Below are 17,244 nucleotides of genomic sequence, written 5' to 3'. Positions count from 1 at the left end.
AAGAAACCTGTAAAATTGTGTAAGGATTGTAAGAAACGCATGTTTACATGACACCAGCTATGAAGAACCCACACCCCTGCAGGGGTGTGCAAATGATAAAAGCATCCCGGGGGAGTATTCTCTATATGTATCATTGAAAACCATACACCCCGCGATCCCGCGCCATAACTGAACTAATGCTGCTAGAGTACACAAGAAGACGAATGTAAGCATGCAGAGGGCTCATGTGAAGGATGTGTGAGAATGCACTTGTCATGCGTTTATGTCTAAGCCCCTTATGTGCCGCCACCGTCACATACAGTGGCGGGTCATTTTCTATGTACTCCACCAACCTCAATACTACCTCACTTACTGCAAATGTATATGCATATAACTAAATACTGTAATTGTTAAAACATAGTGTACGAATAAGGTGTTCAGACTGGATATAATTGAGACACATCCAACAAAGTGAAATTTATGTTTTCAAGTGATTCAAACAAATATTATAAAGTGTTCAAATGATTGTGATGTTTTCACCTCTAAAAGCCAGCAACACACGAGGAAGATACCTTTGTGAATATGTGCAAGGCCATTCCCCCTCCCACCCTGCGAAGACTGCCAAACATGAGAGCAGAGGCCCGCGCCGCGCTGCTCCACCTCCCCCAACCAGACTGGAGCCGCTTCAAAGATTTGTAGCCCCCTCTGCAGCACCCAAGGCCGCGGCCCGCCACCTGCATTATTTACAGCACAGCAGTAAACCTCTGCCTGAACACACACTTCCAAAGGCGCCCCCTCGTAAACCCCACAACCCACCGGATCATCTTAGACTTATGGCCCTGTGCAATCAGGACACCCAACACTGTGGCAACACACAGCGACACATTTATAACCACATCTAACAAGACAGGGAGGCATGCACCGCCCGTCCCATGCCCTGAAGCTTAGCCCCTCAACCTATGGCTCCGGTCAACAGGACACTGGTAACCTTGCCCATGACGAATGACCATCAGACCCCTCACAAGGTGCATTCCTCCTGTGTTGCATTAACCTGTAGAATAACCTATTGGAAGATTTACTAAAGAAGATAATATTGTAATGACTGAATGACTGCGGTGTGCATGGCCTAGGGCAAATAAGTCAGGAAACGACATTCATCTCTGACACTGGCCGCGATGGCACAACAACACCGCCCGGATGAACTCAGCCAACCTGCCAGGCCCAGCCCAAGCCACGAGGCTGACCAGTGACGTCTTCCAGCCAAAGCCAACCGCATCGCAGCAGCACCTATAGTTAGTCATCGCCACCCAACCCCATCGAACTTGTGCCCCCTATAGTATGTAGGTTCTTATGATGTTTTTTGTAAATATATATGCCTGTCTTTGCTATTGTCAGACAGAGCGCTCTCGGAGTTTGCAGAGTTCTTTGCATGCCCTATTCTGATTGATAAACTCCCATTTAAGCTCACCCGCACTCTGTCTTGGCTTTATTCCTCACTTGGGAGAGTCCTTCATTGTCTCTCATTGCGGGGAGGATCGTGCTGGTTGGGGACGCTTGCCTTCAGTTGTGACCCCGAAAGCATGATTATTACTATTATTATTTTTTCCCGACCTAACATTACCGTCCCCTTTTGGCACGAGAATCTCTGGTCGATAAGGGATACGCACGGTGAGCCGGCTCCGGGAGGCTGCCCGCCAACGGCGACCGGTACACTAAGAAGTGCGCACTCAAAAGAGAGAGGGTACGGGATCCCAGTTGAAAAATCCCCTTTGAGTACCGCTCGCCGGAGCCGGGGCTGACTGTTGAGCGGACGGCAACACTGCCTGGACGGACCCAGTTTCGGAGACTATCGGTTCAAGACGGGCACGTGAGTATTGAGTGCGAGCGATCGTAAAGGGAGTGGGGGAAGAAGTCCAGAGAACGAAGAGGGGTAGAAAAGGGGGTACGCAGATCTACTAAGGATCATCCTAAAATTTCTTTGCTTTTTCTTTGCATATGGCCATTAGGATCAAGAGGTGAATAAGAGATAAAAGTGACGGGAACCTAGCTCCGAAAGTGGGTGGAAGGCGGCGCCGCATAGTGCTATCTTGACTAGTACTGGGAATATATGAAGAAGTGGATTATAAGATAAAAGTGTCTTGCAAAGGGGGACACGGAGAATATATTAGTGACTGCTATTTCTTCCTTCTTTTCTTTTCTTTAGGGTTGGGGGGAAAATAAAAGTGAGATCAGTACAAAATGTTAGGGAGAAAGTAAAAGAGAGAGAGTCTTACTAGAAGAGGGAAGAGCAGACCAATATATATATATATGCGCATCCATATATCTGAATAAAACGGACGGGGACAGCCGGCTAGGGAGGAAAGGGAGGGCAGCTTGAATTGTGAATAGAGTGTTACAGAGAGGTGTGTGCACCTCGTATGAGTCAGAAGACAATTTGATGCTGTGTGTGTGTAAAATGGTTATAAATGTATAGTAATTGAATGGTCATGATAAGTGTGGCCGGATAAAGCTTCTTGATAAAAAAAAAAAAAAAAAACGATGGTGACAAGGTGAAGGGAGTGTGTACCTTTTTGATTTCCGAGTTGATATTGTCAAAATCACCGATGGTTTGCTCTTATATGTGCCCCCCAAAGAGAAGAGAATAAAGACTGTGTACGGCCAGTTTTGTATTGCGCAGGCAGGGGGAAGAGCACAAAGGTTTACAATTGTAATTGTGGACACACAGAGACACACAAGCACTAGGAAAACGCAAAGATGGGGGCCGAAACACCCTTATCACATATTTGTAAGAACCTACCAGGGTACGCGGAGCGAATTAAGAAATATCATGACCAATGGATAACAGAGCTGAAAGGGGAGGGGTTACCCCAGATATGGCCCGAGGGGGGGTCCTTTGATAAAAGTGTTCTGGATATGGTGGCCACATGCTTTTGTTTGAAATACAAGGGGAAGCAGTTGCACAATAGGAGGGAAATATTAGATCTCTGGAGGTTATTTGAAGAGATACCACCGCCTAAAGCACCAGCATTAAATCCTGACCTCCCATCTACCACTGACAATCCACTGATGATACAGAAAGATGCTAAAGAATCGTCAAATGTAGCGCCACCGATAGAGGTAATAAGCTTGTACCCGATATTAAACAAGCCTGTGCCCGCAGAAGGGTATAGTGACCCCACTTATGTGCCTCCCCCGACAACTACTACACCCCACCGGCCAACGGCACCCCCGCCATATGAAAGTACAAGGGAGCGAGCCCAGGCAAGTACACAAAGGGTGGACATAGAAAAGCTAACAGATGATTTACAATCCAGACTCTCAATAGCGAAAGATGAGCTCTCAAGGATAAAAGACATATGTTACAGACAGCACTTAATGCAGCAAGATCAGGGTGCACGTCTAGAGCGCCGAGTGAGAATAGAACACTCGAAGACGGGTGGATAAAAGGTGAGATACTGTTCAGAATTGAGGAACGAACCGACACGAATAATTGAAGTAGGGGCACGAGAGGGAGGTATTGATAATGAAGAAAGGCCTATAGGGGACAGAGAGGAACTACTATGTGACATAAGGGACGATTTAGAGGAAAGCGAAAGGTTGAGCATGGCAATGGGAGCGGGAAGTGAAGGGGTGGATGGTACATGTTCAATGAGAACACTGGATGATGAGTGGACGGGGCGATTAAGGAACAGGGTGGGGAAAATGGCATCACTGGGAACATCAGCAGCCAAAACGGGTGTAGATGCAACGACAAAAGGAAGGCTACAGCTCCCATTGATACATAGGGGAGGAGGGAGGCCGAATTATATCCCATGGGCTCAGATGGATAAAGCCAATTTATTAAAGCTATTGCACCCGTTATCAGGAGGGGCAAGTAAGTGGATATACGCCTTTGAGAAACACACTGCCGGGGTACCCCTGGCAATAGGAGATGTGAAGAGCTTGCTCGTATCAGCAGTGGGGGATCAGGCTGAGAGAGTATGGGTTAAGGCCGGTTTCCCGGGAGTAACATTAGACTGCGACCGCCATGACGGGGCCTCCTTTAACACAGTGCGTGCGAGGGTGTGGGATGCCTTGCGAGAAACGTTTCCAGATACGCCAGACTTAGAGTCAGTAATGCAGTGTACAATGAATGACGGGGAGGAGGCTATGGATTACATTTTTCGGGTCCAAGAGATGTGGAGAGCAGAAACGGGCACGGCCTGGTATCAATCGACTTCTTTATTTTACTTCATTATAAAAAGAGGGCTCCCAAAGGAGGTGCAAAAGGTGCTTGACAAAATAGCGGGCATTGAAGCGAAGGGATGGCCTGAGATCCAGAGCATAATAGTGCACCATTGTAAGCGAATAAAGGAAAGGGAGAAGGAGGTGGCGCAGAGGAGATTGGCAGACGAAGCAAAACTAGTGCAGACAAAGTTGGTGAAGGTCGCAGCGGCTGTAGCCGCACTCCCCCACAGCAGGGAGGGAGATGAGGAGGAGGGTCTGATAGCCATACAAGGAAGGATGGCAACTAGTTGGGCTGGAGCAGGACAGCGGCAGTGGAATGAGCAGGAGACAGGCGGAGGGTCGCAGTGGCAGGAGTGGGCCCCTCGAGGAGGACGAGGTGGGTACAGGGGCCGAAGGGGTGGACCAGGGTACGGGGGAATGGGAGGAAATGGATGGCAGGGCCCTAGAGGTGCACAAGGGAGTTGCTGGAACTGTGGAAGATGGGGGCATTATTCTAGGGAATGACGAGCCAGACCCAATAATGGGTTCCAAGAGGTAGAACAGTATGGCCATCCCACCCGGGGAGCCCATATGGTCTTCCAATGGGACAACAACAACCGAGAAACGTAGGCCAAGGTAATAATGAGCAACAACCGGGGCACCAGTATAGAACACAGAACCACCCACAAAACAATGACAATATGCAGTACACGCCAGGCAACCCTTTTGCGACAACGGCAAACGGGGCCCCCGCACCAGCACCCTATAGCGGCGTATCAGTAGTTTCAGGGAGTGTCTTCAATCAAGGGGGGGCGATGAGACACCCCGCATAGGACAGCCCACAGAGAACACTTGCGTGTCCAGTTCTATCTACCACCTACGATGCAGCAGAGGAACCATTGGTAGGGGCGCAGATAGGAGACAAGCAGTTCATATTCATGGTGGATTTGGGAGCGGAGAAATCATGTATCAGGGAGGGCTGGTTCCCGTTATATAACAGGAAGTTAGAGACGCAGGGGTTCTCTGGGGCTGTAATTGAAGTTCCTTACACAGAAGTATTGGATGTAACAGTGGGGGGTAAGACTGTAAAGACACCCTTACTGTATTATGAACACTCACCAATAAATTTATCAGGGAGGGATCTCCTGAGTAAACTCAACATGACCATATCATTTACCGAGAGAGGAATAGTGTGTTGAACACCCGGAATATGCCCCTTGCGCGCCATGTTGGTAGTGCAAGCCTACACAACCACACAAGAAGTACGAGGGTTGCCGGAAAATGAGGAAATGTTTATTAAAGGGCTGAAGACATTAGCCCTCATAATTCCAGAGCTGAGAAGAATGGACTGGAGGATTCCAGCGGAGTTCCTCTTCCGCCCCATAGTGTGCCCCGACACAGCACCAGGATCAGTGGTATCATTAGATTTGCACGCTGTACAGGTATCAGCGAAAAGGATTGCTGTGATTGGATTAGATAGGGAAGGATGTGAGTGGCGTACAGTGCTGTGTACAAATGCCAACATCGCCCTAAGAGAGTTATCAGATGAGGATCTCTTTTCAGATGCAGAAGGGGATAGTGAAATAGTAATGGAAATAGCGATGCCCTGTGACATTTTGATTCTAGCCAGGGAAATCCCCGTTCAACTGATGGCAGTGGTGGGAGCACCGCCGTCATTTTTTGATGACGACATGAGGCTCGTACCAAATAATTTGTGGACAACAGGCCCCCATGATGTAGGGCTGTTGCATGGAGTACAACCTGTGGTAATAAAACTAAAGCAAGGAGCAATTTTACCTCGAGTGAAACAGTATCCATTGTCCCGTGAAGCTGAAGAAGGGATAAAAGAGACAATAAATGCATTACTAGCACAAGGGATAATAGTGCCTTCAAACTCCCCATGCAACACATGTATTTATCCAATCAAAAAAGCAAAAGGAGGGTCTTGGAGGATGATACAGGATTTACGCCCCCTAAATGATGTAATTCAGAAAGAGTTCCCTTTGGTCCCGAACCCTGAATCAATATTATGCAGCATCCCAAAAACGGCATCACACTTCACAGTAGTAGACTTGAAAAACGCATTTTTCTCAATCCCCCTGGTTGAAGAGAGTAGATACCTGACAGCATTTACGCTGGGGGGAAAGAGATATGAACACTGCAGATTACCACAGGGATACTGTGAGAGCCCATGCATATTCAACCGCATATTGCATGAAGACCTGGGGAACCTATCAGTTGAGAGTACGATCATTCAGTACGTAGACGATTTACTAGTGTGTGCACAAGACGAAGAAATATGTAGAAAGGATTCAACAACACTCCTGACTCTATTGGCCAATAAGGGGTACAAAGTAGACAAGGAGAAACTACAGTACTGCCTGACAGAGGTCTTATACTTGGGACAGCTGATATCAAAAGATGGAAAGAGAATAATCCCCGACAGGGTAGAAGCAATAAGATCAGTAGGAGAACCCACAACAGTGAAAGACATGCAGAAATTCTTGGGAATGTGCAACTATTGCCGAGCATGGATATTAGACTATGCAGCATACACGAGACCCCTACTACAAGCACTCAAAGAAGCACAACAGGAAAATAAAAAAATGGAATGGTCAGAAGAAATGAGCATGCCATTCCAATCATTAAAAGAATTAATTTCAAGCGCTCCAGTGCTAGCAAATCCTGATTATGGACGCGAATTTTACCTATTCTCACACTGCAAGGGAACACTCATGACAGCTGTTCTGACACAAAAGACGTCCCTAGGACACAAGCCTTTGGCTTACTATAGTGGTACTTTAGATGCCGTGATGCAAGGCCATTTCGCGTGCGAGCAATCACTCGCTGCAGCCGTGTTCGCGATTGAGAAAAGTGCCACAATAGTAATGGGTTGCCCTGTGACATTGTTTGTGGAACACTCATTATTTGCAATACTTGAGAGGTCACAAAGCACACTGACAACACAGCGGGCAACAGCCTATGAGATCATATTGTCTAGCGCCAATATTCATGTGGTGAGATGCAAGACAGTGAACCCGGCAACATTCATTACAGAAGCATGCACACTAAAGGACATGCAGGACCACGATTGTGCAACTTACACAGGAGAAAGAGGGGAGGACACAGTGGTGTGTGTGAATGCTCTAAGCGAGGGGGAAGTGTACTTCGTGGATGGGTCTGCATCCATTGATGTGGACACGGGAGAAAAACATGTTGGTATGGCAGTGGTGAGGTTAGAAGACGGTGAGTATGAAACACTAGTGCAATACCGCCTCCCATCACATTACTCCGCACAAGCAGCAGAACTGATTGCACTCATAGAAGCACTACATGCAGCAAAGGGTTGCGCAGTGACAATATACACAGACTCAGCTTACATGACGACGACAGTACATGGAGGTCTAGCAAGATGGGGGCGGAGGGGATTCCGACGGGCAGATGGAACGCCAGTACAGCATGCAGAATTACTGAAAGAGTTGAGGCCCTCCAAAACCCTACTGCAGTAGCAATAGTGAAGTGCCAAGCACATACATCCAACACAGACGTTGTATCTTTGGGAAACGCAGCAGCGGACGCTGCCGCCAAGGAGGCTTCCTATTTTCAGAAATATGAAGCAGGTGAGTACATGCTGCAGCACAAGACAAACGAAGAGCTCCCAGAAGGCTACAACAGGATGCCTATATCACAAATACTAGAATTACAGGAAGGAGCTAGTGCAGACGAAAAATTGATGTGGACAAAACGAGGGTGCATCAAGTTGGCAACAGACTTACTGTGGCGACAAAACAACTCAGGGAAAGTGGTTATGCCAATAAAGTTATTGGAAATTGCGTTTCAACAACTACACTTCCCTGCACACAATACCAAACAACACATTGCAGCAGAAATACAGGAAGAATGGTTCGTGCCCTGAACCAGGAGCACGTATCTCGATTAGCGATGGAGTGCACAACATGTCAAATATACAATTCAGGAATGACATTACGCACGCTCCGGGGAACAATTCCAAAACCCATTGGCCCATTCAGAGAGCTACATATTGATAACGCCGACATGGGGGAAAGGTGTAATGGCGCACGATACATGATTGTGGTTGTATGCCCATTCTCAAGGTGGGTGGAAGCAGGACCATGGGCACGACCTGATGCCAAAAGTGCTGCAAAGTTCCCAGTGAGGGAAGTGTTCCCGCGCTGGGGAATTTGTGACGTGATTCGCTCAGATAATGGCACTCATTTTGTAAATGAACTTTTCAAGGAAGTCACTACATTATTGGGAATAAAACACAAGTTGTGTTCGATTTATCATCCTCAAAGTAATGGCGTAGTGGAAAAGATGAACAGACTGTTAAAAGGCAGGTTATCAAAACTATGCTTCTCACTGAAAAATAATTGTATTTACTGTCTGCCCCTTGCGCTATTTGAGCTGAGGAATCAGCCAAGCAAAGACCACCATTTGTCCCCGCACAAGATAGTGACTGGGAGACGAATGTGCACAGCACACTCTCCACTGCGCGAACACTCAGATGCACACAGAAGCGCTGCGATATTGGGGGATGAGTTCTCAGACTATTTGAAGAAATTGACAAGGGCAGCGCGCGCAATATCAAAGCATCTCTCTCCACCCTTCACGAGAGAGGAGGGAAACATAACAGGGTCTGTCACGGAGCCTGAGCAACAGCTACAGCTGATGCCGGGCGAATTGATTTATGTCAGGAGTTTTGTGCGTCGATGGAATGCACCACGGTTCCATGGCCCGTACGAGGTAGTGTTCTGCACGCCCACGGCAGTAAAAGTGAAGGGCCTAAAATACTGGGTACACTTAACAGATGTATGAAAAGCATATAGTAATGTGCAAGAGGAGGTAGATGAGGAGGCACAGACAACAGCAAACGATGCAACCGAGCAGAATGTCTGATTATGAACTTGTGTATGTGTGTCAGTAATGGACCTGAATGGGAAAATGACTGATAAGTATACTTGCATTCTTTTTAAGATGTTACTGGAGGAAAAAAAAAAAAAAAAAAAAACGTTTCTTTTCTTTTTTGGATTTATATGTAATTAATGAAGTGATCAAATTATGACGTGTTTACACTCTTGTCTGTGAATACCCTTCCTTGCAACCCTACCCGCTTCCATTCCCCGTCAATATATATTGGCACTGATGGTGCCAGCAAAATGTTTACATGCATGCACTTAATGCACTTTTATATCTCGAACAGGAACTACCATGGCATCTAACGGGCAGGCTGCAACGGATAGAATTAGTAGAATGAGAGAATTACTAAATGAGGGATGCAGATATTCGTATGAGTGTGGACTATCTGTGTGCATTACGTTGTTTTTTATAATAATGTTTGGCCTGGTTACATATTGGTTTGTAGCGTTCATCTCTATCGAGATGAACGAGGGGGGAGGGATTAACAGCACTACTGGGATTAACAGCACTACTGGGACCAATGCAACTGCAAGTGCCAATACGAGGGAAGGTGATTTTCTGGTATGGGACGGAACTAAACTTGTATGGGGTTACTATACTACACCATCCAATGCTGTCATCTCAGAAAAGAAAGAGCCGCAGGGTGGAATGCAAAACAACACAGTGTCTCCACCAAAGATATCTAATTATAATGCTCGCAGTTTAAATGATCGAAACCCGTCTGCCATATCGTGGTTGTATGATACCCCCACCAGCCAACCTCCCCCCATATTAAAAAACAACCTGCAAGATAACGTCAGGGACGAAAAGGAAAAGATGCAAGCAGCACACGATATCTTGTATGATGAGTGGGCCAAGGGGGGCGGGAATGAGAAAGGGGGGTCTATTTTGTCCCTCGCCCAGGAGGCTGGGAAATACATGAGGAACAAGAACAACAGACGAAAAAGAGACGCAGGGGGAAGGAGGTATGATGAGTACTATGGGTTAGGACTCGATAAAATGGAAGACCCACGACACCCCACCAGACAAATAAATGGTATGCGGATATGAGTGCTACACAAACAACAAATGAGAGCTGTTATGTCTGCTCCCTCATTCCTCATGCTTCAGGTACACCCAAAGTATTGCTACCCAGAGAGTTGCCAATTATAGATGCCCAATGTCTCCTTCATCTCACGTTATGCAGGATTAAGAACACCTTCCAGGCACATGAAGTTACTTTTAGAATGATGCAGAACGAGAAAACTTGCTATCCAAGGACGGCAGGGGTGGTATGTCTGGAAGAACCATTTTTTGTAATACAAGGGACACTTTTTTCGGACAACAAGTAGAAGGATGAAGAAGTAATGTGCAAAGCTGAAGCACTGAGAGGTGTGGCACCAGAGAAATTGCAGTGGATAGAAGAAACATGCACACCAGTATGGAAGGAACACATTTCAAAACTAACTTGGGTAACCGCCATTGAAAAACCCTTCAAACTACAGAACGAAATAGACTATGAACTATGTTTTAAAGGAGAGGGGAAGACCTCCATGGGAACAAACAAGAACTGTAACAAGACCCTCACCATCCCAGATCTGAGAAAAGGGACAGCGGCCCTGATGGACACGTACTGGGTATGCGGTAACCAGGCATACCTGCACCTTCCCCCGTCATGGAGTGGCAGCTGCTCAATGGCCACTCTGCACTCAGCCCTAATGGTAATACCAGAAAGCCACATCGATGGGAGCAAAAAGGCACAGGAACGCATACAACAGAGCAGAGCCCAGCCGACTGCAGAGTCACAAATGTATGTCCTGTCTTCCGGAAGCAAGGGAGAGGTGCTGCCCCGTAACAAACGAGCATCAAACTACATATCAAAGGCATCATCAGAACTGTTGGCTCAGATCCCAGACAGATATCGATTGTTCAGCTCAGCAGAAACATTCTTTGCCTCACTCATCTCAAGTGTCCAAGCAAGGGCAAACGCAAAATGGCTCAAGATAACACGTTGGGAATTGATTCAGCTGGCCAATGACACTGAAGAAGGGTTCAACATAATAAAAGTGGAACTAAGGGCTTTACGGCTGATGACAATGCAAAACAGGTATGTCTTGGACCTGTTGACGACGATGGATGGAGGTGTTTGCCGAAAAATTGGAAATGCCTGCTGCACTTTCGTACCTTCCGAAGACGCAGAAAACGGCTCCCTGTCCCACATGATCGAAGCAGTACACAACCTGGGAGAAAAAATGAAAATGGAAGGTGGAGCAGAAGACAGTACGTGGTTCGATAACATCTTCGCCTGGGTCCCCTCATGGCTTGAAACCACTGTGACATTTTTGATGCCAGCTGTGGTGTTCCTTCTTTTAATCTTTCGCCTGTGCCAGGTGGGTCTTCGATGTTGTGCTAACGCAGTACCTAATGGTGCAATGATGATGGTGACAATGGGCAACACCCGTGGGACAATGCAAACTATGCAGGAAGTGCAGGTGCAAACTGGAACTGATGACGCACCAAGGTATCAACTAGTGCCTAGGTATCATGACAAGGATATCATAGACAAATTATGGCACACCACCATCAGAGAGCCCTGTGTATTAGAAAGGTACCAGGAGGTGTGGGTAGATTTGGCGGGAGATGGCGGATGTATCTACCTGACTTGTACCCCAGATGAATATGCCAGAAGAGGGGAGAGCTTATGGGGGTTGTGCAGAGCATGGATGCCCATAAAAGGCACACCTGCATGGGATGAGGCAGTGATGGACGAAGAAGAATGTAGAAGGCTGGAGGACTTAAAGTATTTGTTACTTAAGTAACGAAAGGGGGGAAATGTAGGGGAGGAGTGGTCCAAAAGACCCTCCTTGCCTGCATCCCCTCCCCAGGTGAGGGCCATGGCTCATTGGGCGTCCCCTCAGACCACCCGGGCCCAGGTGGTGGAGGGTTCACCTGCTGAAGACATTTCCCACACGTATTGAATTTAGCTAGGCCCAGAAACCATTTTGTCTATCAAAGATGGTGTGAGCTCAGCGCACTGTAGCGCGGCCCCCACCCTCGGAGAGTTTCAATTATCCCTGTCGCCACAGCACCCTGGCAGATCCGCTGTGAGCCCGTTCCCACGAACAAGACGGACATGAACTAGCATAAGATACTAATACTGTAACATTTCATCGTCCACAGTGTATCACTGCTCCCAGCATGACCCGGTCAGCGAGGCCTGGGTGATGGGGAGATCTGTAGAATGGTCATCCGATGAAAGCAGAAAAACACCCAAATACGAATGTCAAAAACTACTTTTAATACGTGTATCCTTTCCATAAAACTACTTCTACTAAAGAAACCTGTAAAATTGTGTAAGGATTGTAAGAAACGCATGTTTACATGACACCAGCTATGAAGAACCCCCACCTCTGCAGGGGTGTGCAAATGATAAAAGCATCCCGGGGGAGTATTCTCTATATGTATCATTGAAAACCATACACCCCGCGATCTCGCGCCATAACTGAACTAATGCTGCTAGAGTACACAAGAAGACGAATGTAACCATGCAGAGGGCTCATGTGAAGGATGTGCGAGAATGCACTTGTCATGCGTGTATGTCTAAGCCCCTTATGTGCCGCCACCGTCACATACAGTGGCGGGTCATTTTCTATGTACTCCACCAACCTCAATACTACCTCACTTACTGCAAATGTATATGCATATAACTAAATACTGTAATTGTTAAAACATAGTGTACGAATAAGGTGTTCAGACTGAATATAATTGAGACACATCCAACAAAGTGAAATGTATGTTTTCAAGTGATTCAAACAAATATTATAAAGTGTTCAAATGATTGTGATGTTTTCACCTCTAAAAGCCGGCAACACACGAGGAAGATACCTTTGTGAATATGTGCAAGGCCATTCCCCCTCCCACCCTGCGAAGACTGCCAAACATGAGAGCAGAGGCCCGCGCCACGCTGCTCAACCTCCCCCAACCAGACTGGAGCCGCTTCAAAGATTTGTAGCCCCCTCTGCAGCACCCAAGGCCGCGGCCCGCCACCTGCATTATTTACAGCACAGCAGTAAACCTCTGCCTGAACACACACTTCCAAAGGCGCCCCCTCGTAAACCCCACAACCCACCGGATCATCTTAGACTTATGGCCCTGTGCAATCAGGACACCCAACACTGTGGCAACACACAGCGGCACATTTATAACCACATCTAACAAGACAGGGAGGCATGCACCGCCCGTCCCATGCCCTGAAGCTTAGCCCCTCAACCTATGGCTCCGGTCAACAGGACACTGGTAACCTTGCCCATGACGAATGACCATCAGACCCCTCACAAGGTGCATTCCTCCTGTGTTGCATTAACCTGTAGAATAACCTATTGGAAGATTTACTAAAGAAGATAATATTGTAATGACTGAATGACTGCGGTGTGCATGGCCTAGGGCAAATAAGTCAGGAAACGACATTCATCTCTGACAATGGCCGCGATGGCACAACAACACCGCCCGGATGAACTCAGCCAACCTGCCAGGCCCAGCCCAACCCACTAGGTTGACCAGTGACGTCTTCCAGCCAAAGCCAACCGCATCGCAGCAACACATATAGTTAGTCATCGCCACCAATCCCATCGAACTTGTGCCCCCTATAGTATGTAGGTTCTTATGACATTTTTTGTAAATATATACGCCTGTCCTTGCTATTGTCAGACAGAGCGCTCTCTGAGTTTGCAGAGTTCTTTGCATGCCCTATTCTGATTGATAAACTCCCATTTAAGCTCACCCGCACTCTGTCTTGGCTTTATTCCTGACTTGGGAGAGTCCTTCATTGTCTCTCATTGCGGGGAGGATCGTGCTGGTTGGGGACGCTTGCCTTCACTGTTCAGAATCCTGTCTCTACCGAGTTTATTACCCCAGAGAACTCCTGCATGCCCATTACTTTTCATGGTAAGGGGAAGCGCCTTTCCTTTATGCATGATTTGGTTGCACCTGTATCTACCATGATGAAAGTGATTTGTTGGTTATCTCCACAACTACATGGGGCTCCTCTTCCGGGTTGGCAAGTACTGACAGGACTGGGCCTGCCAGAGCTCCCGGTGGGCTGTCCTAATCTCAATAGTTGTTCAAGCCTGGGAATATGAAGAGGTTACCACCCACTAGATTAGCTCCTTGATATTGCATCACTGTGCTGTGTGGCAAAGCATTTTTGATCTATACTTGTGGTACTGGCTGGTGTGTTTGTTGCTGCTCATACACTTGTGCACTATTGGGCACTGGGGGTTGTATTTGCTGTGCTTGCATCTGTTGTGGTAAAGGTGCCTGATATTGATACCGAGGCTGTTGGCCTTGCTGGGGTACCTGTGCGGGGACTGTGCCATACAGGGAACTGCTGTTGATATGTACTCAAGGTCACCAGTGCATTGGGATATGCACGGGGAGCATGCACTTGCCTGCTCCTGCACTCTCGCTTGAAATGGTCCATTCTCCCACATGACCAACACGGTCCACCAAATCTCAACCTCATCCCTCCAAATCCTCCTCCTCTACCCCTTGTCCACCCTGAAATCCCCCTCTTCCTCATGGATAACTTCCCTGATAACCTCTGTTATCTAGATAGCCTGGATACACTTCTGTCCACTATGTACCATTTTCATTTCCACTGATGCCATTCTTGGCTCCACCCGACCTACAGGCGGCCTTGTAATCACTGCTCCTTCTGTCCTCAACTTCGCTAATTTCTTCTGTACTAACTTTGTTTCAGACTTCTGTGTATTATCCACCACTTGCTTCTCTTTCTCCTGTCATTTCCTGCAATGGGGTACTATGATTGCCTCAATCTCTACCCACCCCTTAGCTACGATCCCCACCACCTTTTCCATGGTTCCCCTGTCTCCGTCTTCCACATTTCCTGAATCTCGAGTATATATTGTTCTGAGCCTTCGTCTTTTTTCATAGTTCGTGCCATAATTCAATCTATGTCTGGAGTGTTAGGATAGGCTGTCCTTAAGGCAGCCCACACTTTAGCTTGACAATCATTAAAACGTGCTCCATCATGATTGCCATAGCCCATTCGCACACCTGGGTAACCCGCTTTTTTTCTAAATATCATCTGCTTGATCCACTAAAAATGCAGCAAACAAGCTTTTCATATCCTCTAACACTAGTGTAATGCCTGCTGTCTGTTTTTCAAGTGCATCTATACACTTACCTGCTCCTGCTGCAAGCAATGACATTGCCTTTATCAAATTGTTTCTACCCAGGTGTGGCATAGGCACATACTGTTCCTGCTTGGATATTTATGTAACAATGGAAACTGTGTACCCACCTGCTTAGCCGGTAACTTTCTCCCCCATCTTCCTCTTCATGACTGCCATGTGGCCTGGTTGCGCTCTCAGTCTTGGACCTGTGAAAAGCCTGAGGGTATTCTCACACTAAGATCCCCTGGATCCTTTTCTTAGGTGGCCAGGGAATGGCCATCGCTCTTGGATCCCGACCCTGGGGGTGGAGAACAAGGGAGGATCACCTGGATGGAGGATCTTTGGGAGCTGGGAGTGGGGTACCATTAGGAGAGACAACAATGTTATCCCCCTTATCCTGTTAAGACCCAACCAGAACCCTCCCTGACCTTTAGGTTATTGTAAAGCTGCTCCCCTCATTTTCCAACATATAACATTTAACAGCTCTGAGGCGAAAAAGAGACAACTAAGAGTAATGAACACCGCACACTTTCTCCACTTTGGTACTGAGATGAGGAAGATGCCTGCAGGGAGCTCTACGGGTCAGGTATGTCCCTGTAAGTATGGTCAGGAAAGTCTCATTGAAGGCCCACACCTGCGCTGTGTTAAGAGCTACAGGTGTATAAAAAGAGACTTAGAGAGCAGAGCAGTGAGCGAGAAGAAGGCCTGTGTGGAGGAAGCCATCAAGGGACTGTGCTTCAGAGGAGGCAGTCGTGGTGGGACTAGAGGAGGAGCCAGGATACTGGCAAACTTCCCAGAAGAGTCACACAGCCTGTAGCCAGAGAACTGTGTAAGTATTTGCAGTCTGATAGTCTCTGTGAACCGTTCTTAGCAGCAGGAGATGCAGGAAAGCAGAAAGGAGAAGGGACTCTGTCCACGTCCAGAAAACAGCACTCCAGAAACCGGTGTGCAGAGAAGGACACACGACAGGCAAGCAGAATGCGACAGAAGGAGACATCACAAGCCAGCGAGTGTCAGGGGAAGGTGCATGAATAATGGGGCGCTCTTACAGGTTTATCGAAAACTTAATCAAATTCAATTTGAAACTTTACACAAAACAATGCTTATTTAATAGTGAATTAAATGGAACTTTCAAACTTATGCGAAGCAACATTTATTGAATACCAAAATCAATGGAAATTTAAATTACACTGAAACCAATACATATTGAATACCAAAATGAATGGAACTTAAACTAATGCATATTGAATACCACACAAAATGGAACTTAATAATTAAGTGGCATGAATGGTTTTGAGAGCCTGAACTGAATGAAACACTGCAATTATGCATTGTAAGTATGGAATGGAATAAACCCAAAAAATAAAAGTGAATAACCCAAATGCCCAGAGGAAAACAGTTGCAGAGTGACAAGGCTACAGACTGGAAAGGATGTGTAACAACTGATGGCAGGGCCACGAGGCTGATAAGGAAAAGCCAGAAGATTGCAAAGGTACACATCAAAGTCAAGAGCCCAAGAGTTAGGGATCCTGGTTGCGTGACCTGTGATTGGGCCACCGTTTGGTCTGTCAACTACACCTAGACCAGTGCACACTACATGTTGGAAACTTCAAGACATTTTGATCAGGAAGATAAGTCTTGGGGAAGGGGATCCTGAAACCTCAGTAGCTGCATTGTGTAGTCCTGAGAATTAAGCCTCAAGACCTTTGCTTTCCATGAACTGTGTTGCTTGGAACTTGGGGAAGGGAACCCCGAGAATTGGTTTGTAACTATATCACCTTGAACTGATGAAAGGTTATCTTGAGACTCGTTTGTGGAACTTTCTTGTACTTGGGGAAGGTGAGCTGAGAGAAAGCAGCGAGCTAGAAGCTCAGAACTTTGAGTTGAACACTGTTTCTTTTGATTTTGACATCCCCACACATTGGCTAGCTTCAGTTGTGATGGCAAG

This window comes from Ambystoma mexicanum, chromosome 4q, assembly GCF_040938575.1.
Source record: "Ambystoma mexicanum isolate Mex_15411 chromosome 4q, UKY_AmexF1_1, whole genome shotgun sequence".
NCBI lineage: Eukaryota > Metazoa > Chordata > Amphibia > Caudata > Ambystomatidae > Ambystoma > Ambystoma mexicanum.
The sequence above is the reverse complement of the archived record's forward strand: the minus strand, read 5'-3'. Positions refer to the sequence as shown.